Genomic DNA, 26,704 nt, shown 5'->3' on the forward strand with positions numbered 1-26,704 from the left:
CGTCCTGAAGGTTTGAAGGCGCTACAGCGATTCCTGGGCTTCGCTAATTATTATCGTCTTTTCATCCCACACTTCTCGTCTCGGACTGCTCCCATGTCTGCACTTACCCGTAAGGGGGCTAACCCCAGAACATGGTCGCCTGAAGCCGAGGAGGCCTTCCTTTCCCTAAAGAAAGCCTTCGCCTCTGCTCCCGTCCTGCACCGTCCGGACTGTAATAAACAATTCTACCTGGAGGTTGATGCCTCCTCTTCCGGAGCCGGAGCGGTGCTCACCCAGAAGTCTTCTACTGGGAGAATGGTAACGTGCGGCTTCTTCTCCAAAATCTTCTCCTCGTCGGAGCGCAACTACTCCATTGGAGACTGGGAATTGCTAGCCATCATATTGGCACTGGGAGAGTGGCGCTATCTGCTTGAAGGGGCTCTCTACCCGGTAATTATCTACACGGATCACAAAAACCTGGCATATCTCCAAAATGCCCAGAGACTCAATCCTCGCCAGGCCCGGTGGTCGTTGTTTTTTGCCCGCTTCGACTTCATTCTTCATTTCCGTCCGGCGGACAAGAACGTCAAAGCTGATGCCTTGTCCCGGTCCTTCCTGTCCTCTGATCAAGAGGAGGAACCTACGCACATCATCGACTCCTCCAAGGTGATGAATGTGGCCCCCTTGGATCTGACTCGTCTTCCACCCGGTAACACGTTCGTAGCTGTGCCAGATCGGGAGAGGGTTCTTCGCTGGGGACATTCTTCTAAACTAGCTGGCCATGCTGGCCAAAAGAAGACCTTCCAACTTATTACCCGGCATTACTGGTGGCCTACCCTGCGTAAGGACGTGGTAGACTTCGTCGCGGCCTGTTCATCCTGTGCCCGTAACAAAGTTCCCCGACATCTACCTGCCGGCCATCTCCTGCCCCTTCCCGTACCTGCTGCTCCTTGGCAACACATCGCTATAGACTTTATCACCGACCTTCCAGTTTCTGCCGGTTGCACTGTCATTTGGGTTGTCGCTGACCGTTTTTCTAAGATGGCCCACTTCATTCCCCTGCCTGGTCTTCCGTCTGCACCCGAGCTGGCTAAAGACTTTATCCGCCACATCTTCCGTCTCCATGGTCTGCCCCTCCACATCGTGTCGGATCGTGGGGTTCAGTTCACCTCTCGCTTCTGGAGAGCCACATGTAAGCTGCTGGACATTACCCTGGATTTCTTCTCCGCTTACCACCCTCAGTCCAATGGTCAAGTGGAGCGGATCAATCAGATCTAGTCCAGCTACCTCCGGCACTTCGTTGATGCTCACCACTCGGACTGGGTGGATCTCCTACCATGGGCCGAGTTCTCTTATAACAACCATGAGAGCGAGTCCTCTTCCAAATCCCTGTTCTTTATAGTCGGTGGCCAACATCCCCGTATTCCACTTCCTGTCTCCGTTTCTGTGGACAACCCTGCTGCGGAGTCTCTTGTCAGCGAATTTTCTACTATTTGGGAGAGCACCAGGTCCGCTCTTCTTCTCTCCTCTGAGCGGATGAAGAGATATGCTGATAAGAGACGTCTGGATCTGCCCCAATTCCGTCCGGGAGACAAGGTTTGGCTCTCATCCAAACATGTGCGGCTCAAAGTACCCTCCTACAAGTTGGGTCCTCGATTCATCGGCCCCTTCGAAGTCCTCAGGCAAATTAACCCTGTGGCCTACAAATTAAAACTCCCGGCCACCCTACGGATCCCCAACTCCTTCCACGTATCTCTCCTCAAACCCGTTGTCTTTAACTTTTTTTCCAAAAATCCAGGTGCCCCTCCTACTCCGGTTTCCGCTGATGACATCTTTGAGGTAGAGAGTATTCTGGCCTCCAAGAGGGTAAGAGGAAAAACCTTTTTTCTGGTAGATTGGAAGGGGTTTGGTCCTGAGGAGAGAACTTGGGAACCCAGGGAGAACATCAACGTCCCGCTTCTCCTTGAGAAATTTCTTTCTGGCCAAAAAAAGAGCAGGCCTAAAGGGGGGGGTACTGTAGCATCGGCGTCTCTGCCCCGTTCTAGGCAGAGACGCCGTCCCTCTCACCTCCCCGCTCCTGGTGCGGCGTCCTCCAGCGCTGCTCTCCCCGCTGCTTCCGGCACGCGCTCCTTCCCCGGCAGTGTGCTTAGGGCGCGCGCGCGCTCCCCCTCTCTTAAAGGGACCACGCGCGCCGTCCTAAGGAGTCCCCGGCCAATTGCCGGAGGACCTCCCATATAAAAGGCACGTCCTCCAAAATGGAGGTGCCCGAGCAATGTTGTAGCACTGTTCACTACTCTGCTTCAGCCCTCAGGTCCCGTTGCCAGTTACCTGCCAGATACCTGCCAGATTCCTGCCAGTCTGCTGTCTAATTCCTGCCTGATATCCTGCTACCTGCCTGCTAGCCTGAGGTCCGACGGTCTGCCTTACTACTCCTGTCAGTCTGTCTAAGGACCAGCTTGCCCGCTCACCTGGGAGCGCACATCAACTCCCTGCCTGCTTGCCTGAGGTCCGACGGTCTGCCTTCCAACTCTTGTCAGTCTGTCTATGGACCAGCTTGCCCGCTCACCTGGGAGCGCACATCTGCTACCTGTCTGCTAGCCTACCTGGAGGCTCTGCCGTCACGTGCTGCGACCACCTGCCTGTCCAGTGACTCCTGCCCGCTCACCTGGGAGCGCTCATCTGCCGCCTGTCTGTTGGTCTTCCTGGAGGCTCCGCCGTCACATGCTGTGACCACCCGTTTATCCAGAGACTCTCGCCTGCTCACCTGGGAGCTCACGTCTACCATCAGCCGCCACAGGTCGTACCAACCCTTTACCCAGAGACTGCCCCGGTCACTTGCCGTGACCATCTGCCCGTTCACCCAGAGACTGCCCCGGTCACTTGCCGTGACCATCTGCCCGTTCACCCAGAGACTGCCCCGGTCACTTGCCGTGACCATCTGCCCGTTCATCCAGAGACTGCCCCGGTCACTTGCCGTGACTTCCTGCCCGTTCTTCTAGAGACTGTCCCGGTCACCTGCTGTGACTGCCTGCCTGGTCGCCACCCGCTCCCTTACAAGGACCGCCCCCTTGTATAGTAGCCCAGAGGTTCCGCCTCCCAGACCCGTTACACCCAGTACCAGATGCCCAGTCGGCACTACTTCTCAAAGAAAGGTGTGCCTGCGCTCCACCAGCATGTCGCACACAACATCACCGCTTCTTTGAGAAACTCTGTGTGTGACAGGGTGCATTTCACCACAGACACTTGGACGAGTAGGCATGGACAGGGGCGTTACATGTCGCTGACAGGGCACTGGGTAACTATGGTGACAGCAGGACAAGGGGCTGCTGTCCAAGTCTTGCCGTCCCCGCGAGTTGTACGTCAATCCTCTTTATCTAGAAGTTCCTCCACTGCTTCTGCCTCCTCAACCTCCTCTCGGTCCTCCACCTGCACCCAAAGCCTGTCTGGTAATGCCACCTGCTTTCTAACTGCGCACCTCCTTACTATGCTGGCAGCAGGGCTCAACGGCATCAGTGTTTACTTTGAAATGTCTGGGAAATGTGAGTCACACAGCTGAGGACTTGTGGTCAGCTCTGGAGACCCAGTTTCATGAATGGTTGTCTCCACTGGACCTGCAACCAGGGAAGGCCGTGTGCGACAATGCTGCAAACCTGGGTGCGGCCCTTCGCCGGGGCAATGTTACACACGTGCCTTGTATGGCTCACGTGTTGAACCTGGTTGTCCATAAATTTTTAGCCCACTATCCCGGACTAGATGGCCTTCTGCAGAGGGCACGGTCGCTGAGTGCTCACTTCCGCCGTTCGCATCCCGCAGCTCAACGACTTACATCTCTACAGAAGTCGTTGGGCCTGCCAGTTCACCGGCTGAAATGCGATGTTCCGACGCGGTGGAATTCAACTCTGCACATGTTGCAGCGACTGTGGCAGCACCGACAAGCCCTGATGCAATAGTTTCTGACGTATAGCCTGGGCCAACGAGATCCAGAGGTGGGGCAAATCACACAGCAGGAGTGGTCTCAGATCAGGGACCTATGAAGTTGACGCGCCCCCTGGGCCGTGGGGTACCCGGAGCCGGGCCGGTAGACGCTGGGGGTTGTAGTCACTGTGACGGTGACCCGGTCCGTGACCCAGGGCGGTCAATCCAACGCTAATTTGTATATATGGATTTTATAATCTCCGACTACGCCACCTGTGGAGTGCGGCCAAAGGGGCCGCCGCTGCGGAACAGTCCTCTGAAGCTGGTGGTTTTGCTGCAATGGTATTATTACTCACCACAGGAAGAGTGTAGCTTCAGGGCAGTGTGGGTGGATGATGGTGGTTGTAGTGCAGGGAGTCAGTAATGAACACAGAGTCCATGTGATGCAGTCCCAAGATCTTTACTCACAGTTGTTGCAGTCCAGATTACAGGTACCAGAGCTATCTCACCCGTCGTGCTGTGCGTACTCAGTGAGGGGCTCAGTCCACCCCCAGATAGCTCTGGAGTACTTAGCAGGACCCCCTTCTGTGTGTCCTTTCTCTGGCCTTCTCCCTGCACCTCACACCCAGTGACACTTCTATCCGGTATCCTCGGGCCTTGGCGGGCGACTTGTGTTCCGTCCCCTGGGTCCTATGTGGCTACCTTCTTAGTGAGACTGGGGTGGACTTTTGCCTGCAGTACATGAAATGCTGCAGCCTCCGGTTTCTAGTTGAGCCTTGCTGTTTCTCCTCTAGTTGAGGGACCGGTTCCCCTTATCTGGCCTGACCCCTCTACCTCCTGGTAGCAGCGGGAGTACAGGTGGCCTTCTGCACGGCCCGTAGCCCTAGGGTCCCTTCAGTTCCTGGAGCCTTCCTGCTCCCACTCCTCTCTTCTCTCCTTCAGTCCTGGGCCTCCCAGGCTAGGCCCGCCTCCGGAGCAGAGCTCATGCCGAGCCTCTGCTCCTGTCACTTTTCCTCCTCTGACTGGCTTGCTCTTTCTAAGATGGCTTCCTATTTATACTCTCCCTGTCATGTGCTCCCCTAAACTGCTCCCCTAAGCACCCACTACATAGGATCCTCCCACCAGCTAGGGACCTGGGACTGTGCTCTCCCTTAGGAGCAATCTCGCCCTAACCCCACTGCGGGTATGTGTTGGATGCAGGTGTTAGGGTCCCAAGCCATACGCCTTCCTTACCTGAGGGTGAGATACCACACCTCTGGGTGAGATGCAGTAACTCTGTGGTGACTGCACCCTCAGGGGCGCCACACACTTTTCTGCACAGTTTTGAAATGGCGACGAAGATGTTTAGTGCTGACGACGATGCCATTATCAGCATAACTATTCCGGTGATTTACATGCTGGAGCACACATTAAACAGAATTCAGAGTCAGGTGGTCGGACAAGAGGAGTTGGAGGAAGTAGAGGAGGAGTCGTATGCGGAAGGGATAACATCTCCAAGGTCCAGACGGTTGGCAGCACCAAGGAGGCAGGCATGGGAGGGTGGGGGAGAGGGATTAAACAGGGCGCATGGTAGCAGCCAAACTGTTGAGGAAGGTGCAGGAGCCGAGGAAGAAGTGGAGGATGAACTGGCGATGGGCATGGAAGACTCATCAGATGAGGGAGACCTTGATCACATTTCTGTTGTGCGAGGTTGGGGGGAGAGGGCAGAGGAAAGAAGCATGATTCTTACCTCGCTACCAACACAACAAGGACTTGGTCCTCCTGGATGCGCAAGACACATGAGTGCCTTCTTGCTGCACTACCTGCAACATGACCCTCAGATTGCAGAATTCGAAGTAATCTCGACTACTGGGTTGCCACACTCTTAGATCCCCGGTACAAAAGTAAATTTGCCGAAATAATTCCTGCCATAAAAAGGGATTGACGCATGCAGGAGTATCTGCAGACGCTGTTGCAGAATCTTACATGTGCTTTTCCACAAAACACCAGTGGTGCACGAAGTGAATCTCACAGTTCTAACTTGCCAACCGCGGGACTGTCGAGTCTTCATCACTCAAACCGTAACAGTAACACAGTATCTGCTGGTAACAGCAATTTTGTGAAATCACTTCACCACTTTTTTAAACCATTCTTTGCAAGGCCACAGGAGACAAGAAGTCTGACACATAGTCAATGCCTAGAGAGGATGGTGCAGGAGTATCTCCAAGTGAACATCGAAGCCATGACTGTGTCACTGGACCCTTGCTCATTTTGGTATTCCAATCTGGAAAAATGGCCGGAGCTCGCCACTCACGCCTTGGAGATCTTGTCATGCCCTGCAGCCAGTGTTCTCTCTGAACGTGTGTTCAGCGCTGCTGATGGTGTGCTGACAGATAAGCGCACGCGGCTGTCCACTGAGAATGTAGACAGACTCACGTTCATAAAGATGAACAAATCATGGATTCGCAAGGACTTTTCTAATCCTGTGTTATCCTTGGGAGGCTAAAAGCTTGAGGATTTGGTAATATCACCTCACCAACCGTTTTAAGCAACTGTGGGGCAATTGATGCCACTTAACCCTAGAACGCATGACCATAAAAATCTACACTTTCATATACCTGGGGCCTTTTAGGCCCGTGTGCAAATAACATTGAATAACTCAAACTCAAATGACAAACAACTATATACATGAAGAATACCTAGAGTTTCAAAATTCTAACTAAAGTAATCTTGCAGAAAATAGAAAACAATTAACAGGGCGGGACTGCGAGGCCCCAGGTATGCGTTCTAGGGTTAAGTGGTGTCTGTGCCACAATTTTGGGAAAAAATGGAAACTCTTTTTGGAGTCCCCTTGCTGTGTCTTACGTGACGTTGGCATCGTCAATTCCAGGTGGGTTGGGTCGCTCCCCCCCCCCTTTTAACTGTAAGAAACTACATACACTATGGCTTGGGGTAACACAGATGATTGAGTCTGAAGAGCTGTTTACTCAGAGGTCTGCTCCAAATCTTCAGTGTCTGCTAGTCAGCGTAGAATTTTTAACTACATCTAGCCTAGGCAATACTTTGGGCGTAGTAGCCCAGCTGCGAAGCAAGCTGCACCGCCTGTGTATCTAATAAGAATTTTTAAATGCATCTAGCCTAGGCAGACTGTGGGGACCCCCAACCAAACCCAGACGCTCAGCCCCCCTACCGCCCCCCTTTCCTTGACAATACAATAATGTAACTCTTACAACTGGATGGGTGAGGATCGGTCACAGCTTTATTAACTCTTTATACTCATTCCATTAGAAAGACATTTTATTTCTAAAATAATTCAGCTTGTTGCAGCATGCCCTGGGTCTCCACTCCGGCAACTTGGCCAACAAGTGTAACTCTCCAACATGTCCTTTCTATTTCCAGGCCACGGAGGATCCTGCGTACTCGTATGCAGGACTATGACCCCCACCCATCACTCTTAACGCTTGTTCCACTCCGTCCTGGAGTCCTGACAGGAATATGTCCAGTCCAATATCCATTAAGTGAACACCGTCGGGCCGTATGAGGCCTGCTTTATCTCCTTCCAGTTGTCGGTGTCGTACCACTACACCGCCTCTGTCTCTTCTAAATTTTGCCATCCGAATATTTATTACCCGCCTTGTCCGTTCGATGGCCGTGATGTCTCGCGCACCTTGCCATACCGCTATCGGCACAATCTCTGACCATACTATAGCTAATTTTGTGAAAAATTCTCTGAAGCGCTCAGTGTCTAGTTTCATTATTGCCATTAGTTATGCGCTCTTGTGATGACCTAGGTTGTTTCCCCCGGCCTGTATAACTAAGATGACCAGACATCTTGCCTCTCTCCCTACCTTGATTACCTCCATTAGTACCTGTGGCCATAACAGGCCTCTAATACCTCTCCAGTTGAAATATGTGTTATGAAACTCTAATTTCCTCCCGCCTGGGCGGACTTTCGCCCTTTAATCTGCCCAATATATATACGAGTGGCCTATCACCCACACTGTTGGCTTAGCGTCACCTGTAAAAGAAACAAACCACGTTAGGATAACAAGTCCGGTCTTATGTATCTTGCCAAACACGTGGATCACCATCTCTCTATCCTCTGAACTTCCGTTTCTGACAGTCCTGCTCTTGCTGCTTCTGTGGCCGCGCCTATGCGGAATGAGTGTGTCCCGTAATCTTTGGGGTGGTTCCCTGCCGATGTTATGCATTTATTAAATATAGCTTGAAACTGGTATCTTGACAATGGCGTCCCATCAATGTGTGATAGGAACAAATTACTTTGTGATCTGATGGTTAGATATGGTTTTACTATTGTTACCCGACTCAGTGTACCGTTTGTGGGTTGTAGAAGTACCCAAGTGCCCCTGCCCGCTGGAACCATTTTCAATTTGTGTATGCGTAGACGTATTGCATTATTGCCTATGACTACGTCCTGGTGTAATAAGCCTCCACTGGTGCTAATTTTGGATTGAGGGACTAATTCGCTTATGCATAGCGCCCCGAAGAAGGCGATCACAAATGCAGTAGACAGTAGTGTTGCTTCAAATTGTGAGTGTCATGTTAATGGTGTTAGGGATATGATGTGAGAAATCAGTTTTAGTGACAGGGGACGGGACGTCTACACTCCTGACTTGGCTGACCCCTTTTCCACCCTTTTATGGATTGTCTGATGATGAATCTTTGTCACATCTCCCCAATTCAGTAGTTGGAAGTGAAATGCTACTCCGGTCAGACACCGCTGCGCTGACGCCCCTGATATGCCCCTCATCATTAGCTGGTGGAGAAATTCTATGGTGACTTGTGATCTGGCTTGTTCACATTGGTCAACCCGTCTGCCTGCTACTAGTCGTGTCCACTCTTCCCATGCCTTACCGTATGCTTGCCATGTCGACGGGGCAACTGACGCTCTGATTAATGGCATCAACTATTCGCCACTAGATCCCATAGGGAAGGTGGGCAACTGTTGTCCCGATGGGTGGGCATTGTGGAAGAGCTCTGTGAAAATCTGCCAATTGAATTGTTATAAAGCGTTAGCAGCAGCTTTAGACCACTCAGCATAGTGGCTAGCGCGGACCCATACATTGTGTTTTAGGCACAGGAATGCTAGCCTGGGTAGTAGGCCTAGCACTGGGAGAGACAATGATGCCATCTTATTAATGCAGTGCGCTAAGCTGGTGTTTTTTGTTATGAAGCGTATATTTTTGTAAGCCAGGAGCGCGCCCCATATTTCTATTGCTACCACTATTGGGAAGAAAAATTATTTTCAGGGCTAGATGCAGCGAAAAATTATTATTAATTGAAAAGCTGGTGGAGCTTGGTATAGATGGCCTAATACAATGAGACCCACACACTGCTAGAAGGCCAAATATTTTTTCAGAGTTAGATGCAGAAAAAAATTATATTCAGTTTGCAACCTGATGGAGGTCAGTATAGATGGACTAATAGAACAAGTCCCACACACTGCTAGAAGGCCAAATATTTTTTCAGAGGTAGATGCAGACAAAAAATTATTTTGAATTTGCAACCTGATGGAGGTCAGTATAGATGACTAATAGAACAAGTCCCACACACTGCTAGAAGGCCAAATATTTTTTCAGTGCTAGATGCAGAAAAAAATTATATTCAGTTTGCAACCTTATGGAGGTCAGTATAGATGGACTAATAGAACAAGTCCCACACACAGCTAGAAGCCCAATATTTTTTCAGAGGTAGATGCAGAAAAAAATTATATTCAGTTTGCAACCTGATGGAGGTCTGTATAGATGGATTAATAGAACAAGTCCCACACACAGCTAGAAGCCCAATAATTTTTCAGAGGTAGATGCAGAAAAAAATATATTCAGTTTGCAACCTGATGGAGGTCTGTATAGATGGATTAATAGAACAAGTCCCACACACAGCTAGAAGCCCAATATTTTTTCAGAGGTAGATGCAGAAAAAAATATATTAAGTTTGCAACCTGATTGAGGTCTGTATAGATGGATTAATAGAACAAGTCCCACACACAGCTAGAAGCCCAATATTTTTTCAGAGGTAGATGCAGAAAAAAATATATTCAGTTTGCAACCTGATGGAGGTCAGTATAGATGGACTAATAGAACAAGTCCCACACACTGCTAGAAGGCTAAACATTTTTTCAGAGCAAGATGCAGAAAAATATCATATTCAATTTGCAACCTGATGGAGGTCAGTATAGATGGACTAATAGAACAAGTCCCACACACAGCTAGAAGGCCAAATATTTTTTCAGAGGTAGATGCAGAAAAAAATTATATTCAGTTTGCAACCTTATGGAGGTCAGTATAGATGGACTAATAGAACAAGTCCCACACACAGCTAGAAGCCCAAATATTTTTTCAGAGGTAGATGCAGAAAAAAATTATATTCAGTTTGCAACCTGATGGAGGTCAGTATAGATGGACTAATAGAACAAGTCCCACACACTGCTAGAAGGCCAAACATTTTTTCAGAGCTAGATGCAGAAAAATATTATATTCAATTTGCAACCTGATGGAGGTCAGTATAGATGGACTAATAGTACAAGTCCCACACACTGCTAGAATGCCAAATATTTTTTCAGAGGTAGATGCAGACAAAAAATTATTTTGAATTTGCAACCTGATGGAGGTCAGTATAGATGAATAATAGAACAAGTCCCACACACTGCTAGAAGGCCAAATATTTTTTCAGTGCTAGATGCAGAAAAAAATTATATTCAGTTTGCAACCTTATGGAGGTCAGTATAGATGGACTAATAGAACAAGTCCCACACACAGCTATAAGCCCAAATAATTTTTCAGAGGTAGATGCAGAAAAAAATTATATTCAGTTTGCAACCTGATGGAGGTCTGTATAGATGGATTAATAGAACAAGTCCCACAAACAGCTAGAAGCCCAATATTTTTTCAGAGGTAGATGCAGAAAAAAATATATTCAGTTTGCAACCTGATGGAGGTCTGTATAGATGAATTAATAGAACAAGTCCCAAACACAGCTAGAAGCCCAATATTTTTTCAGAGGTAGATGCAGAAGAAAATATATTCAGTTTGCAACCTGATGGAGGTCTGTATAGATGGATTAATAGAACAAGTCCCACACACAGCTAGAAGCCCAATATTTTTTCAGAGGTAGAATCAGAAAAAAATATATTCAGTTTGCAACCTGATGGAGGTCAGTATAGATGGACTAATAGAATAAGTCCCACACACTGCTAGAAGGCCAAACATTTATTCAGAGCTAGATGCAGAAAAATATTATATTCAATTTGCAACCTGATGGAGGTCAGTATAGATGGACTAATAGAACAAGTCCCACACACAGCTAGAAGGCCAAATATTTTTTCAGAGGTAGATGCAGAAAAAAATTATATTCAGTTTGCAACCTTATGGAGGTCAGTATAGATGGACTAATAGAACAAGTCCCACACACAGCTAGAAGCCCAAATATTTTTTCAGAGGTAGATGCAGAAAAAAATTAAATTCAGTTTGCAACCTGATGGAGGTCTGTATAGAGGGATTAATAGAACAAGTCCCACACACAGCTAGAAGCCCAATATTTTTTCAGAGGTAGATGCAGAAAAAAATATATTCAGTTTGCAACCTGATGGAGGTCTGTATAGATGGATTAATAGAACAAGTCCCACACACAGCTCGAAGCCCAATATTTTTTCAGAGGTAGATGCAGAAAAAAATATATTCAGTTTGCAACCTGATGGAGGTCAGTATAGATGGACTAATAGAACAAGTCCCACACACTGCTAGAAGGCCAAACATTTTTTCAGAGCTAGATGCAGAAAAATATTATATTCAATTTGCAACCTGATGGAGGTCAGTATAGATGGACTAATAGAACAAGTCCCACACACAGCTAGAAGGCCAAATATATTTTCAGAAGTAGATGCAGAAAAAAATTATATTCAGTTTGCAACCTTATGGTGGTCAGTATAGATGGACTAATAGAACAAGTCCCACACACAGCTAGAAGCCCAAATATTTTTTCAGAGGTAGATGCAGAAAAAAATTATATTCAGTTTGCAACCTGATGGAGGTCAGTATAGATGGACTATTAGAACAAGTCCCACACACTGCTAGAAGGCCAAACATTTTTTCAGAGCTAGATGCAGAAAAATATTATATTCAATTTGCAACCTGATGGAGGTCTGTATAGATGGATTAATAGAACAAGTCCCACACACAGCTAGAAGCTCAATATTTTTTCAGAGGTAGATGCAGAAAAAAATATATTCAGTTTGCAACCTGATGGAGGTCAGTATAGATGGACTAATAGAACAAGTCCCACACACTGCTAGAAGACCAAACATTTTTTCAGAGCTAGATGCAGAAAAATATTATATTCAATTTGCAACCTGATGGAGGTCAGTATAGATGGACTAATAGAATAAGTCCCACACACAGCTAGAAGGCCAAATATTTTTTCAGAGGTAGATGCAGAAAAAAATTATATTCAGTTTGCAACCTTATGGAGGTCAGTATAGATGGACTAATAGAACAAGTCCCACACACAGCTAGAAGCCCAAATATTTTTTCAGAGGTAGATGCAGAAAAAAATTATATTCAGTTTGCAACCTGATGGACGTCAGTATAGATGGACTAATAGAACAAGTCCCACACACTGCTAGAAGCCCAAACATTTTTTCAGAGCTAGATGCAGAAAAATATTATATTCAATTTGCAACCTGATGGAGGTCAGTATAGATGGACTAATAGAACAAGTCCCACACACAGCTAGAAGGCCAAATATTTTTTCAGAGGTAGATGCAGAAAAAAATTATATTCAGTTTGCAACCTTATGGAGGTCAGTATAGATGGACTAATAGAACAAGTCCCACACACAGCTAGAAGCCCAAATATTTTTTCAGAGGTAGATGCAGAAAAAAATTATATTCAGTTTGCAACCTGATGGAGGTCTGTATAGATGGATTAATAGAACAAGTCCCACACACAGCTAGAAGCCCAATATTTTTTCAGAGGGAGATGCAGAAAAAAATATATTCAGTTTGCAACCTGATGGAGGTCTGTATAGATGGATTAATAGAACAAGTCCCACACACAGCTAGAAGCCCAATATTTTTTCAGAGGTAGATGCAGAAAAAAATATATTCAGTTTGCAACCTGATGGAGGTCTGTATAGATGGATTAATAGAACAAGTCCCACACACAGCTAGAAGCCCAATATTTTTTCAGAGGTAGATGCAGAAAAAAATATATTCAGTTTGCAACCCGATGGAGGTCAGTATAGATGGACTAATACAACAAGTCCCACACACAGCTAGAAGCCCAATATTTTTTCAGAGGTAAATGCAGAAAAAAATATATTCAGTTTGCAACCTGATGGAGGTCTGTATAGATGGATTAATAGAACAAGTCCCACACACAGCTAGAAGCCCAATATTTTTTCAGAGGTAGATGCAGAAAAAAATATATTCAGTTTGCAACCTGATGGAGGTCTGTATAGATGGATTAATAGAACAAGTCCCACACACAGCTAGAAGCCCAATATTTTTTCAGAGCTAGATGCAGAAAAAAATTATATTCAATTTGCAACCTGATGGAGGTCAGTATAGATGGACTAATAGAATGATGCTATGCCCAAAAGATTTTACTTCACTAGGTGCAGTAAAAAAATTGGTATTCTATACACAGGTGGTATATCTTGCATCACAAATAGGCTACTCCACTGACTAACACACTCTGCAATAGGCCAAAAAGGATTAGCTTTGCTAGATTCAGCCAAATGCTGTGAAAAAAACTTGCACAGCACTGGCACAGACCTGCCTGGCAAAAACTGATAGGAACTGATGTAACCTAGTCCTGAAAAGGACTCCAATTACAATTAGTCTTTACTCCCACAATCTATCTATTTAAGAGCACAGACCTGCCTGATAAAAGTCGTAGGAAATGCTGTAACCTAGTCCTTAAAAGGACTGCAATCACAACTATTCCCTACTCCCAAGCTATCTGTAGATTTGTGCGAAAATTGGCTTGAAATTAACAAGGTATAGCGCACACAGCAACAGCGGTGCCGTCTAACACGCAGCTGCAGCAGTGAGAAAATGGTGGCGACGGGGAAAATGGCTTGGTCTTATAGGGCAAGGACATGTAACATACACTGCCAATGACACATGCCCTTGCTTGTGTGAAAAAAAGCACTTCGCTCCGTGTGTGCGCTGCTGATAGGCTGACAGACTGCACCTCCCCACTGCAAATGCAGGAAAGAGAAAAAAAAATGGAGATCTTCATTGTTCCTGCAGAGATCCATCCCCTGCCCCTCCCCCGACCCCGCTGTACACTCAAACTGCGTATTAACATTAATTTTCATCATTACTGAGAAAAAATCCAGTTATGATTTTGGTGCACGAACAGTTATCGAACATAACCTCGAACAGCCGAATTTTTCTCAAATTGTTCGTGTTCGCCGAACGGCTCGAACACCGCCCAAAACAGCTCTAATTTGAGATTGGCGAACAGTTCGAGTAGAACAACGCTCATCTCTAGACACAATGCCCCACTCAGAGCCGCTGAGCTCACTGATCGGCTGCAGCGCTGTCGACGGAACGTCAGCTTCACGGCCAATACCACAGGCCGGGAGCAGAGGCGAGACTCACCGGTAGACCCGGGTAGGGTGAGCAGAGCGCGGTTAGTTGCTTTCTAATAGCCTGCAGCCGGGGATTAACTTTTAATGAAAGGGAACAATCCCTTTGACTGTCTGCAGCGTGCCACACCTAGGAAGTGCACTCTCACACACAAGCCAGAATGCACACGTGCTCGCACGTGACAACACCCCCTATCTGCCCCTACAACCTCTCCGTCACCATGCGTCAGAATCTCCAGCCTGTTTTATGATTTCAGGGCCCTAGCAGGAATCACCCCCCCCTCCCCAATTCCTTCCTTGCCTTCCTTGCACTGAGGTTAGCTCTTTGTCAGCCGTCTGGCTTGGTTACACAAGCTTCTTTGCAGAGAAACATGTTACTTCTGCTGGCCCTCGCTAGGCAGCAGGCATCCAAAACCTTCCCTGGGCACCTGCTGAAAGCCTGGCCCCTTCACGGCCCCGGGTGCTTTTAGCGCCATCATTTCCACACGTCGAGCTGCGGAGTCAATAAGCACTCCTAGCCGTGGCAAGGAGCTCGGTGTCAGGCCTGCGTGAAGGCGGCAGGGTAGCGTACTTAGCTGCCAACTGGCTCAGAGGCCTTGGGGCTTCCATCATCTAAGTAACTTAAGGTCGGTGTCCGGCAAGGCGCCGTTCCATGCTAGCAGAGCTGGGCAGTAGGGCAAAACGTCATCAAAATGGTCTACAGCACCCGGTGTTCCCAGGAGGTCTCCCATCCAAGTACTGTCCGAATCCTGCCCTGCTTTGATTTCGAGATCAGACGAGATCGGGCGTATCCAAGCTGGTATGGCCAGTAGACGCTGCTCGATCCATCGCCCGGCCAGCCTTTCTCAGGATCGCTTGGTGGCGAGCAATCTGGCTGTGACGGGGCGGGCTCCGAAGGGTCCATGCAAAGGCTGTGCCGTCCCTACAGGTGTGGTTTGTTTAGCAGTGATTCACGCGCCGCATCAGGTGTCTTCAAAAATGTCTCGGCGCAGGGTCTCCTGCAGGCTAAACCCTTCATCGCGGTAATGTGACAGAAAGAGCAAGCTGGACCCATAACTTGGGGGCGGAGCGAGACGTCCAGGGGTGAATGAAGGAAGAGGGTGAGATGGTTGCCAGTGACTTTGAGCTGCTCTTCAGGGGGGAGGGTCGTGTTGCCTGCAAAGGTCTTCTGCTTGAGGTTACCGGTGGTTGCCTCTAGCCTCCCGGGAGACGCTGATCCTGGTGAAAAGGAGCCTAGTATTAAAAGTAAAGAAGCAACAATGCTGGAGGCCCACGGTGATCAGAAGGATGCTGGTATTTTGCAGAGATGAAATAGCGCAAGAAAGAAAGCAAATGAAAAAAAGAAAAGAGAATGAATGTGTGCACTTGTGAAAGGGAATAGAAAAAAGGCACAGAAAGAGTGCCCCCTGCTGGTGGAAGGAAGGAAAAAGCAAAAGCCTATAGCACCTGGTATTCCCAGGTGGTCTCCCATCCAAGTACTAACCAGGCCCAACCCTGCTTAGCTTCCAAGATCAGACGAGATTGGGCGTTTTCAGGGTGGTGTGGCCATAGGCAGAGACAAGCCTCTCACTTGCTGCTTTTCTACTTTGAAGTCTGGCTGCCGGCTGCCCTTTCCAGTGCTCAGCAAGACCAGGTCCTTTTGTGCTTTCTCTTCTCTTCAATTTTTTTGCTGGCTTCCTTAAAAGGTCTTGTAGACACAACGCCCCACTCAGAGCCGCTGAGCTCACTGATCGGCTGCAGCGCTGTCGACGGAACGTCAGCTTCACGGCCAATGCCACAGGCCGGGAGCAGAGGCGAGACTCACCGGTAGACCCGGGTAGGGTGAGTAGAGCGCGGTTAGTTGCTTTCTAATAGCCTGCAGCCGGGGATTAACTTTTAATGAAAGGGAACAATCCCTTTGACTGTCTGCAGCGCGCCACACCTAGGAAGCGCTATCTCACACACAAGCCAGCATGCACACGTGCTCGCACGTGACAACACCCCCTATCTGCCCCTACATCCTCTCCGTCACCATGCGTCAGACTCTCCTGCCTGTTTTATGATTTCAGGGCCCTGGCAGGAATCACCCCCCCCTCCCCAATTCCTTCCGCACCTTCCTTGCACTGAGGTTAGCACTTTGTCAGCCGTCTGGCTTGTTTACACAAGCTTCTTTGCAGAGAAACATGTTACTTTGCTGGCCCTTGCTAGGCGGCCGGCATCCAAATATTTCCCTGGGCACGTGCTGAAAGCCTGGCCCCTTCCCGGCCCCGGGTGCTTTTAACGCCATCATTTCCACACGGCGAACTGCGGAGTCAATAAGCACTCCTAGCCGTGGCAAGAAGCTCGGTGTCAGTCCTGCGTGAAGGCGGCGGGGTAACGTACTTAGCTGCCAACTGGCTCAGAGGCCTTGGGGCTTCCATCATCTAAGTTACTTAAGGTCGGTGTCCGGCAAGGCGCCGTTCCATGCTAGCCGAGCTGGGCAGTAGGGCAAAACGTCATCAAAATGGTCTACAGCACCTGGTGTTCCCAGGAGGTCTCCCATCCAAGTACTGTCCAAGCCCAGCCCTGCTTTGCTTTCGAGATCAGACGAGATCGGGCGTATCCAAGGTGGTATGGCCAGTAGACGCTGCTCGATCCATCGCCTGGCCAGCCTTTCTCAGGATCGCTTGGTGGCGAGCAATCTGGCCGTGACGGGGCAGGCTCCGAAGGGTCCATGCAAAGGCTGTGCCGTCCCTACAGGTGTGGTTTGTTTAGCAGTGATTCACCCGCCGCATCAGGTGTCTTCAAAAATGTCTCGGCGCAGGGTCTCCTGCAGGCTAAACCCTTCATCGCGGTAATGTGACAGAAAGAGCAAGCTGGACCCGTAACTTGGGGGCGGAGCGAGACGTCCAGGGGTGAATGAAGGAAGAGGGTGAGATGGTTGCCAGTGACTTTGAGCTGCTCTTCAGGGGGGAGGGTCGTGTTGCCTGCAAAGGTCTTCTGCTTGGGGTTACCGGTGGTTGCCTCCAGCCACGCGGGACACGCTGGTCCTGGTGAAAAGGAGCCTAGTATTAAAAGTAAAGAAGCAACAATGCTGGAGGCCCACGGTGATCAGAAGGATGCTGGTATTTTGCAGAGATGAAATAGCGCAAGAGAGAAAGCAAATGAAATAAAGAGAATGAATGTGTGCACTTGTGAAAGGGTATGGAAAAAAGGCATAGAAGAGAGTGCCCCCTGCTGGTGGAAGGAAAGAAAAAGCAAAAGCCTACAGCACCTGGTATTCCCAGGCGGTCTCCCATCCAAGTACTAACCAATATTTTTGCTGGCTTCCTTAAAAGGTCTTGTAGACACAACGCGCCACTCAGAGCCGCTGAGCTCACTGATCGGCTGCAGCGCTGTCGACGGAACTTCTGCTTCACGGCCAATGCCACAGGCCGAGAGCAGAGGCGAGACTCACCGGTAGACCCGGGTAGGGTGAGTAGAGCGCGGTTAGTTGCTTTCTAATAGCCTGCAGCCGGGGATTAACTTTTAATGAAAGGGAACAATTCCTTTGACTGTCTGCAGCGCGCCACACCTAGGAAGCGCACTCTCACACACAAGCCAGCATGCACACGTGCTCGCACGTGACAACACCCCCTATCTGCCCCTACATCCTCTCCGTCACCATGCGTCAGACTCTCCTGCCTGTTTTATGATTTCAGGGCCCTAGCAGGAATCACCCCCCCCCTCCCCAATTCCTTCCGCACCTTCCTTGCCTTCCATGCACTGACGTTAGCTCTTTGTCAGCCGTCTGGCTTGGTTACACAAGCTTCTTTGCAGAGAAACATGTTACTTCTGCTGGCCCTCGCTAGGCGGCCGGCATCCAAAACCTTCCCTGGGCACCTGCTGAAAGCCTGGCCCCTTCACGGCCCCGGGTGCTTTTAACGCCATCATTTCCACACGGCGAGCTGCGGAGTCAATAAGCACTCCTAGCCGTGGCAAGGAGCTCGGTGTCAAGCCTGCGTGAAGGCGGCGGGGTAGCGTACTTAGCTGCCAACTGGCTCAGAGGCCTTGGGGCTTCCATCATCTAAGTAACTTAAGGTCGGTGTCCGGCAAGGCGCCGTTCCATGCTAGCAGAGCTGGGCAGTAGGGCAAAACGTCATCAAAATGGTCTACAGCACCCGGTGTTCCCAGGAGGTCTCCCATCCAAGTACTGTCCGAATCCTGCCCTGCTTTGATTTCGAGATCAGACGAGATCGGGCGTATCCAAGCTGGTATGGCCAGTAGACGCTGCTCGATCCATCGCCCGGCCAGCCTTTCTCAGGATCGCTTGGTGGCGAGCAATCTGGCTGTGACGGGGCGGGCTCCGAAGGGTCCATGCAAAGGCTGTGCCGTCCCTACAGGTGTGGTTTGTTTAGCAGTGATTCACGCGCCGCATCAGGTGTCTTCAAAAATGTCTCGGCGCAGGGTCTCCTGCAGGCTAAACCCTTCATCGCGGTAATGTGACAGAAAGAGCAAGCTGGACCCATAACTTGGGGGCGGAGCGAGACGTCCAGGGGTGAATGAAGGAAGAGGGTGAGATGGTTGCCAGTGACTTTGAGCTGCTCTTCAGGGGGGAGGGTCGTGTTGCCTGCAAAGGTCTTCTGCTTGAGGTTACCGGTGGTTGCCTCTAGCCTCCCGGGAGACGCTGATCCTGGTGAAAAGGAGCCTAGTATTAAAAGTAAAGAAGCAACAATGCTGGAGGCCCACGGTGATCAGAAGGATGCTGGTATTTTGCAGAGATGAAATAGCGCAAGAGAGAAAGCAAATGAAAAAAAGAAAAGAGAATGAATGTGTGCACTTGTGAAAGGGAATAGAAAAAAGGCACAGAAAGAGTGCCCCCTGCTGGTGGAAGGAAAGAAAAAGCAAAAGCCTACAGCACCTGGTAGTCCCAGGTGGTCTTCCTTCCAAGTACTAACAAGTCCCAACACTGCTTAGCTTCCGAGATCAGACAAGATCAGGCATGTTCAGGGTGGTGTGGCCATAGGCAGAGACAAGCCTCTCACTTGCTGCTTTTCTACTTTGAAGTCTGGCTGCCGGCTGCCCTTTCCAGTGCTCAGCAAGACCAGGTCCTTTTGTGCTTTCTCTTCTCTTCAATTTTTTTGCTGGCTTCCTTAAAAGGTCTTGTAGACACAACGCCCCACTCAGAGCCGCTGAGCTCACTGATCGGCTGCAGCGCTGTCGACGGAACGTCAGCTTCACGGCCAATGCCACAGGCCGGGAGCAGAGGCGAGACTCACCGGTAGACCCGGGTAGGGTGAGTAGAGCGCGGTTAGTTGCTTTCTAATAGCCTGCAGCCGGGGATTAACTTTTAATGAAAGGGAACAATCCCTTTGACTGTCTGCAGCGCGCCACACCTAGGAAGCGCTATCTCACACACAAGCCAGCATGCACACGTGCTCGCACGTGACAACACCCCCTATCTGCCCCTACATCCTCTCCGTCACCATGCGTCAGACTCTCCTGCCTGTTTTATGATTTCAGGGCCCTGGCAGGAATCACCCCCCCCTCCCCAATTCCTTCCGCACCTTCCTTGCACTGAGGTTAGCACTTTGTCAGCCGTCTGGCTTGTTTACACAAGCTTCTTTGCAGAGAAACATGTTACTTTGCTGGCCCTTGCTAGGCGGCCGGCATCCAAATATTTCCCTGGGCACGTGCTGAAAGCCTGGCCCCTTCCCGGCCCCGGGTGCTTTTAACGCCATCATTTCCACACGGCGAACTGCGGAGTCAATAAGCACTCCTAGCCGTGGCAAGAAGCTCGGTGTCAGTCCTGCGTGAAGGCGGCGGGGTAACGTACTTAGCTGCCAACTGGCTCAGAGGCCTTGGGGCTTCCATCATCTAAGTTACTTAAGGTCGGTGTCCGGCAAGGCGCCGTTCCATGCTAGCCGAGCTGGGCAGTAGGGCAAAACGTCATCAAAATGGTCTACAGCACCTGGTGTTCCCAGGAGGTCTCCCATCCAAGTACTGTCCAAGCCCAGCCCTGCTTTGCTTTCGAGATCAGACGAGATCGGGCGTATCCAAGGTGGTATGGCCAGTAGACGCTGCTCGATCCATCGCCTGGCCAGCCTTTCTCAGGATCGCTTGGTGGCGAGCAATCTGGCCGTGACGGGGCAGGCTCCGAAGGGTCCATGCAAAGGCTGTGCCGTCCCTACAGGTGTGGTTTGTTTAGCAGTGATTCACCCGCCGCATCAGGTGTCTTCAAAAATGTCTCGGCGCAGGGTCTCCTGCAGGCTAAACCCTTCATCGCGGTAATGTGACAGAAAGAGCAAGCTGGACCCGTAACTTGGGGGCGGAGCGAGACGTCCAGGGGTGAATGAAGGAAGAGGGTGAGATGGTTGCCAGTGACTTTGAGCTGCTCTTCAGGGGGGAGGGTCGTGTTGCCTGCAAAGGTCTTCTGCTTGGGGTTACCGGTGGTTGCCTCCAGCCACGCGGGACACGCTGGTCCTGGTGAAAAGGAGCCTAGTATTAAAAGTAAAGAAGCAACAATGCTGGAGGCCCACGGTGATCAGAAGGATGCTGGTATTTTGCAGAGATGAAATAGCGCAAGAGAGAAAGCAAATGAAATAAAGAGAATGAATGTGTGCACTTGTGAAAGGGTATGGAAAAAAGGCATAGAAGAGAGTGCCCCCTGCTGGTGGAAGGAAAGAAAAAGCAAAAGCCTACAGCACCTGGTATTCCCAGGCGGTCTCCCATCCAAGTACTAACCAATATTTTTGCTGGCTTCCTTAAAAGGTCTTGTAGACACAACGCGCCACTCAGAGCCGCTGAGCTCACTGATCGGCTGCAGCGCTGTCGACGGAACTTCTGCTTCACGGCCAATGCCACAGGCCGAGAGCAGAGGCGAGACTCACCGGTAGACCCGGGTAGGGTGAGTAGAGCGCGGTTAGTTGCTTTCTAATAGCCTGCAGCCGGGGATTAACTTTTAATGAAAGGGAACAATTCCTTTGACTGTCTGCAGCGCGCCACACCTAGGAAGCGCACTCTCACACACAAGCCAGCATGCACACGTGCTCGCACGTGACAACACCCCCTATCTGCCCCTACATCCTCTCCGTCACCATGCGTCAGACTCTCCTGCCTGTTTTATGATTTCAGGGCCCTAGCAGGAATCACCCCCCCCCTCCCCAATTCCTTCCGCACCTTCCTTGCCTTCCTTGCACTGACGTTAGCTCTTTGTCAGCCGTCTGGCTTGGTTACACAAGCTTCTTTGCAGAGAAACATGTTACTTCTGCTGGCCCTCGCTAGGCGGCCGGCATCCAAAACCTTCCCTGGGCACCTGCTGAAAGCCTGGCCCCTTCACGGCCCCGGGTGCTTTTAACGCCATCATTTCCACACGGCGAGCTGCGGAGTCAATAAGCACTCCTAGCCGTGGCAAGGAGCTCGGTGTCAAGCCTGCGTGAAGGCGGCGGGGTAGCGTACTTAGCTGCCAACTGGCTCAGAGGCCTTGGGGCTTCCATCATCTAAGTAACTTAAGGTCGGTGTCCGGCAAGGCGCCGTTCCATGCTAGCAGAGCTGGGCAGTAGGGCAAAACGTCATCAAAATGGTCTACAGCACCCGGTGTTCCCAGGAGGTCTCCCATCCAAGTACTGTCCGAATCCTGCCCTGCTTTGATTTCGAGATCAGACGAGATCGGGCGTATCCAAGCTGGTATGGCCAGTAGACGCTGCTCGATCCATCGCCCGGCCAGCCTTTCTCAGGATCGCTTGGTGGCGAGCAATCTGGCTGTGACGGGGCGGGCTCCGAAGGGTCCATGCAAAGGCTGTGCCGTCCCTACAGGTGTGGTTTGTTTAGCAGTGATTCACGCGCCGCATCAGGTGTCTTCAAAAATGTCTCGGCGCAGGGTCTCCTGCAGGCTAAACCCTTCATCGCGGTAATGTGACAGAAAGAGCAAGCTGGACCCATAACTTGGGGGCGGAGCGAGACGTCCAGGGGTGAATGAAGGAAGAGGGTGAGATGGTTGCCAGTGACTTTGAGCTGCTCTTCAGGGGGGAGGGTCGTGTTGCCTGCAAAGGTCTTCTGCTTGAGGTTACCGGTGGTTGCCTCTAGCCTCCCGGGAGACGCTGATCCTGGTGAAAAGGAGCCTAGTATTAAAAGTAAAGAAGCAACAATGCTGGAGGCCCACGGTGATCAGAAGGATGCTGGTATTTTGCAGAGATGAAATAGCGCAAGAGAGAAAGCAAATGAAAAAAAGAAAAGAGAATGAATGTGTGCACTTGTGAAAGGGAATAGAAAAAAGGCACAGAAAGAGTGCCCCCTGCTGGTGGAAGGAAAGAAAAAGCAAAAGCCTACAGCACCTGGTAGTCCCAGGTGGTCTTCCTTCCAAGTACTAACAAGTCCCAACACTGCTTAGCTTCCGAGATCAGACAAGATCAGGCATGTTCAGGGTGGTGTGGCCATAGGCAGAGACAAGCCTCTCACTTGCTGCTTTTCTACTTTGAAGTCTGGCTGCCGGCTGCCCTTTCCAGTGCTCAGCAAGACCAGGTCCTTTTGTGCTTTCTCTTCTCTTCAATTTTTTTGCTGGCTTCCTTAAAAGGTCTTGTAGACACAACGCCCCACTCAGAGCCGCTGAGCTCACTGATCGGCTGCAGCGCTGTCGACGGAACGTCAGCTTCACGGCCAATGCCACAGGCCGGGAGCAGAGGCGAGACTCACCAGTAGACCCGGGTAGGGTGAGTAGAGCGCGGTTAGTTGCTTTCTAATAGCCTGCAGCCGGGGATTAACTTTTAATGAAAGGGAACAATCCCTTTGACTGTCTGCAGCGCGCCACACCTAGGAAGCGCTATCTCACACACAAGCCAGCATGCACACGTGCTCGCACATGACAACACCCCCTATCTGCCCCTACATCCTCTCCGTCACCATGCGTCAGACTCTCCTGCCTGTTTTATGATTTCAGGGCCCTAGCAGGAATCACCCCCCCCTCCCCAATTCCTTCCGCACCTTCCTTGCACTGAGGTTAGCACTTTGTCAGCCGTCTGGCTTGTTTACACAAGCTTCTTTGCAGAGAAACATGTTACTTTGCTGGCCCTTGCTAGGCGGCCGGCATCCAAATCCTTCCCTGGGCACGTGCTGAAAGCCTGGCCCCTTCACGGCCCCGGGTGCTTTTAACGCCATCATTTCCACACGGCGAACTGCGGAGTCAATAAGCACTCCTAGCCGTGGCAAGAAGCTCGGTGTCAGTCCTGCGTGAAGGCGGCGGGGTAACGTACTTAGCTGCCAACTGGCTCAGAGGCCTTGGGGCTTCCATCATCTAAGTTACTTAAGGTCGGTGTCCGGCAAGGCGCCGTTCCATGCTAGCCGAGCTGGGCAGTAGGGCAAAACGTCATCAAAATGGTCTAAAGCACCTGGTGTTCCCAGGAGGTCTCCCATCCAAGTACTGTCCAAGCCCAGCCCTGCTTTGCTTTCGAGATCAGACGAGATCGGGCGTATCCAAGGTGGTATGGCCAGTAGACGCTGCTCGATCCATCGCCTGGCCAGCCTTTCTCAGGATCGCTTGGTGGCGAGCAATCTGGCCGTGACGGGGCAGGCTCCGAAGGGTCCATGCAAAGGCTGTGCCGTCCCTACAGGTGTGGTTTGTTTAGCAGTGATTCACCCGCCGCATCAGGTGTCTTCAAAAATGTCTCGGCGCAGGGTCTCCTGCAGGCTAAACCCTTCATCGCGGTAATGTGACAGAAAGAGCAAGCTGGACCCGTAACTTGGGGGCGGAGCGAGACGTCCAGGGGTGAATGAAGGAAGAGGGTGAGATGGTTGCCAGTGACTTTGAGCTGCTCTTCAGGGGGGAGGGTCGTGTTGCCTGCAAAGGTCTTCTGCTTGGGGTTACCGGTGGTTGCCTCCAGCCACGCGGGACACGCTGGTCCTGGTGAAAAGGAGCCTAGTATTAAAAGTAAAGAAGCAACAATGCTGGAGGCCCACGGTGATCAGAAGGATGCTGGTATTTTGCAGAGATGAAATAGCGCAAGAGAGAAAGCAAATGAAATAAAGAGAATGAATGTGTGCACTTGTGAAAGGTTATGGAAAAAAGGCATAGAAGAGAGTGCCCCCTGCTGGTGGAAGGAAAGAAAAAGCAAAAGCCTACAGCACCTGGTATTCCCAGGCGGTCTCCCATCCAAGTACTAACCAATATTTTTGCTGGCTTCCTTAAAAGGTCTTGTAGACACAACGCGCCACTCAGAGCCGCTGAGCTCACTGATCGGCTGCAGCGCTGTCGACGGAACTTCTGCTTCACGGCCAATGCCACAGGCCGAGAGCAGAGGCGAGACTCACCGGTAGACCCGGGTAGGGTGAGTAGAGCGCGGTTAGTTGCTTTCTAATAGCCTGCAGCCGGGGATTAACTTTTAATGAAAGGGAACAATTCCTTTGACTGTCTGCAGCGCGCCACACCTAGGAAGCGCACTCTCACACACAAGCCAGCATGCACCCGTGCTCGCACGTGACAACACCCCCTATCTGCCCCTACATCCTCTCCGTCACCATGCGTCAGACTCTCCTGCCTGTTTTATGATTTCAGGGCCCTAGCAGGAATCACCCCCCCCCTCCCCAATTCCTTCCGCACCTTCCTTGCCTTCCTTGCACTGACGTTAGCTCTTTGTCAGCCGTCTGGCTTGGTTACACAAGCTTCTTTGCAGAGAAACATGTTACTTCTGCTGGCCCTCGCTAGGCGGCCGGCATCCAAAACCTTCCCTGGGCACCTGCTGAAAGCCTGGCCCCTTCACGGCCCCGGGTGCTTTTAACGCCATCATTTCCACACGGCGAGCTGCGGAGTCAATAAGCACTCCTAGCCGTGGCAAGGAGCTCGGTGTCAAGCCTGCGTGTAGGCGGCGGGGTAGCGTACTTAGCTGCCAACTGGCTCAGAGACCTTGGGGCTTCCATCATCTAAGTTACTTAAGGTCGGTGTCCGGCAAGGCGCCGTTCCATGCTAGCCGAGCTGGGCAGTAGGGCAAAACGTCATCAAAATGGTCTACAGCACCCGGTGTTCCCAGGTGGTCTCCCATTCAAGTACTGTCTGAGCCCAGCCCTGCTTTGCTTCCGAGATCAGACGAGATCGGGCTTATCCAAGGTGGTATGGCCAGTAGACGCTTCTCGAGCCATCGCCCGGCCAGCCTTTCTCAGAATCGCTTGATGGCGAGCAATCTGGCCGTGACGGGGCGGGCTCCGAAGGGTCCATGCAAAGGCTGTGCCGTCCCTACAGGTGTGGTTTGTTTTGCAGTGATTCAACCACCGCATCAGGTGTCTTCAAAAATGGCTCGTCGCAGGGTCTCCTGCAGGCTAAACCCTTCATCGCGGTAATGTGACAGAAAGAGCAACCTGGACCCGTAACTTGGGGGCGGAGCGAGACGTCCAGGGGTGAATGAAGGAAGAGGGTGAGATGGTTGCCAGTGACTTTGAGCTGCTCTTCAGGGGGGAGGGTCGTGTTGCCTGCAAAGGTCTTCTGCTTGGGGTTACCGGTGGTTGCCTCCAGCCACCCGGGAGACGCTGGTCCTGGTGAAAAGGAGCCTAGTATTAAAAGTAAATAAGCAACAATGCTGGAGGCCCACGGTGATCAGAAGGATGCTGGTATTTTGCAGAGATGAAATAGCGCAAGAGAGAAAGGAAAGGAAAAAAGAAAAGAGAATGAATGTGTGCACTTGTGAAAGGGAATGGAAAAAAGGCGTAAATGAGAGTGCCCCCTGCAGGTGGAAGGAAGGAAAAAGCAAAAGCCTACAGCACCTGGCATTCCCAGGCGGTCTCTGTTGAATGGTTAATTATGGAAATTCATTTGGAATGTTAATCGATAATCATTTTTCTGAGTTCTATGCCTCAGCCATCGTGTCTAGTTGACATGCGCTATTTGTGTGTGTATTTTTGGTTCACTACCATATGTAGAACAGGTGTCCATACGACTGGCTATAAAAGCCCATGGTACAGAAAGGGGGGGCTCTCTTGCTCTGCCCACCCCACAAGACACAGAATCTTCATGCTGAGAAGCAGATGACATGTAGGCCTGGACACATGCTGGACAAAGACATGATTTACCAGCCAGGATCCAAGGAAAGATGGGTGAATCTCAACAATTAAGCTAATTATGGACAAATGGACAATTACTTTATAACTAATTATTGTATGTACCTGCTGCAATCTGATTCTTTTTAATGGACAATCCAAGAATAAATAGATAAATTTTTTTGTAAGAATATCGTGATATTGATACTTTGAGAAGTCCTCAGTAGAAAAAAATAATACAGGAAGAGTATTATTTTACAAT

The 26,704-nt window shown here is 50.3% G+C and overlaps 3 non-coding genes and 7 pseudogenes across 3 annotated transcripts; all 10 read right to left on the reverse strand.

The window, feature by feature from the left end:
* Positions 1-15,181: 15,181 nt before the first annotated feature.
* Positions 15,182-15,301, reverse strand: LOC141269815 (5S ribosomal RNA; annotated as a pseudogene).
* A 620-nt stretch (positions 15,302-15,921) lies between these two features.
* LOC141266932 (5S ribosomal RNA) lies at positions 15,922-16,040 on the reverse strand. Its single transcript, XR_012320951.1, has one exon. It is a non-coding gene; the product is annotated as a 5S ribosomal RNA (ribosomal RNA).
* A 931-nt stretch (positions 16,041-16,971) lies between these two features.
* LOC141266954 (5S ribosomal RNA) lies at positions 16,972-17,091 on the reverse strand. Its single transcript, XR_012320973.1, has one exon. It is a non-coding gene; the product is annotated as a 5S ribosomal RNA (ribosomal RNA).
* A 1,502-nt stretch (positions 17,092-18,593) lies between these two features.
* On the reverse strand, positions 18,594-18,713 carry LOC141269816 (5S ribosomal RNA; annotated as a pseudogene).
* Positions 18,714-19,333: 620 nt separating this feature from the next.
* LOC141270180 (5S ribosomal RNA) lies at positions 19,334-19,452 on the reverse strand (annotated as a pseudogene).
* Positions 19,453-20,383: 931 nt separating this feature from the next.
* Positions 20,384-20,503, reverse strand: LOC141266956 (5S ribosomal RNA). Its single transcript, XR_012320975.1, has one exon. It is a non-coding gene; the product is annotated as a 5S ribosomal RNA (ribosomal RNA).
* Positions 20,504-22,005: 1,502 nt separating this feature from the next.
* Positions 22,006-22,125, reverse strand: LOC141269817 (5S ribosomal RNA; annotated as a pseudogene).
* Positions 22,126-22,745: 620 nt separating this feature from the next.
* Positions 22,746-22,864, reverse strand: LOC141270181 (5S ribosomal RNA; annotated as a pseudogene).
* Positions 22,865-23,795: 931 nt separating this feature from the next.
* LOC141267728 (5S ribosomal RNA) lies at positions 23,796-23,915 on the reverse strand (annotated as a pseudogene).
* Positions 23,916-25,417: 1,502 nt separating this feature from the next.
* LOC141268342 (5S ribosomal RNA) lies at positions 25,418-25,537 on the reverse strand (annotated as a pseudogene).
* Between the last annotated feature and the right edge of the window lie 1,167 nt (positions 25,538-26,704).

The sequence above is a fragment of the Phyllobates terribilis genome, unplaced genomic scaffold (genome assembly GCF_046119375.1).
Source record: "Phyllobates terribilis strain yellow unplaced genomic scaffold, ASM4611937v1 Scaffold_4__5_contigs__length_816908805, whole genome shotgun sequence".
Taxonomy (NCBI): Eukaryota; Metazoa; Chordata; class Amphibia; order Anura; family Dendrobatidae; genus Phyllobates; species Phyllobates terribilis.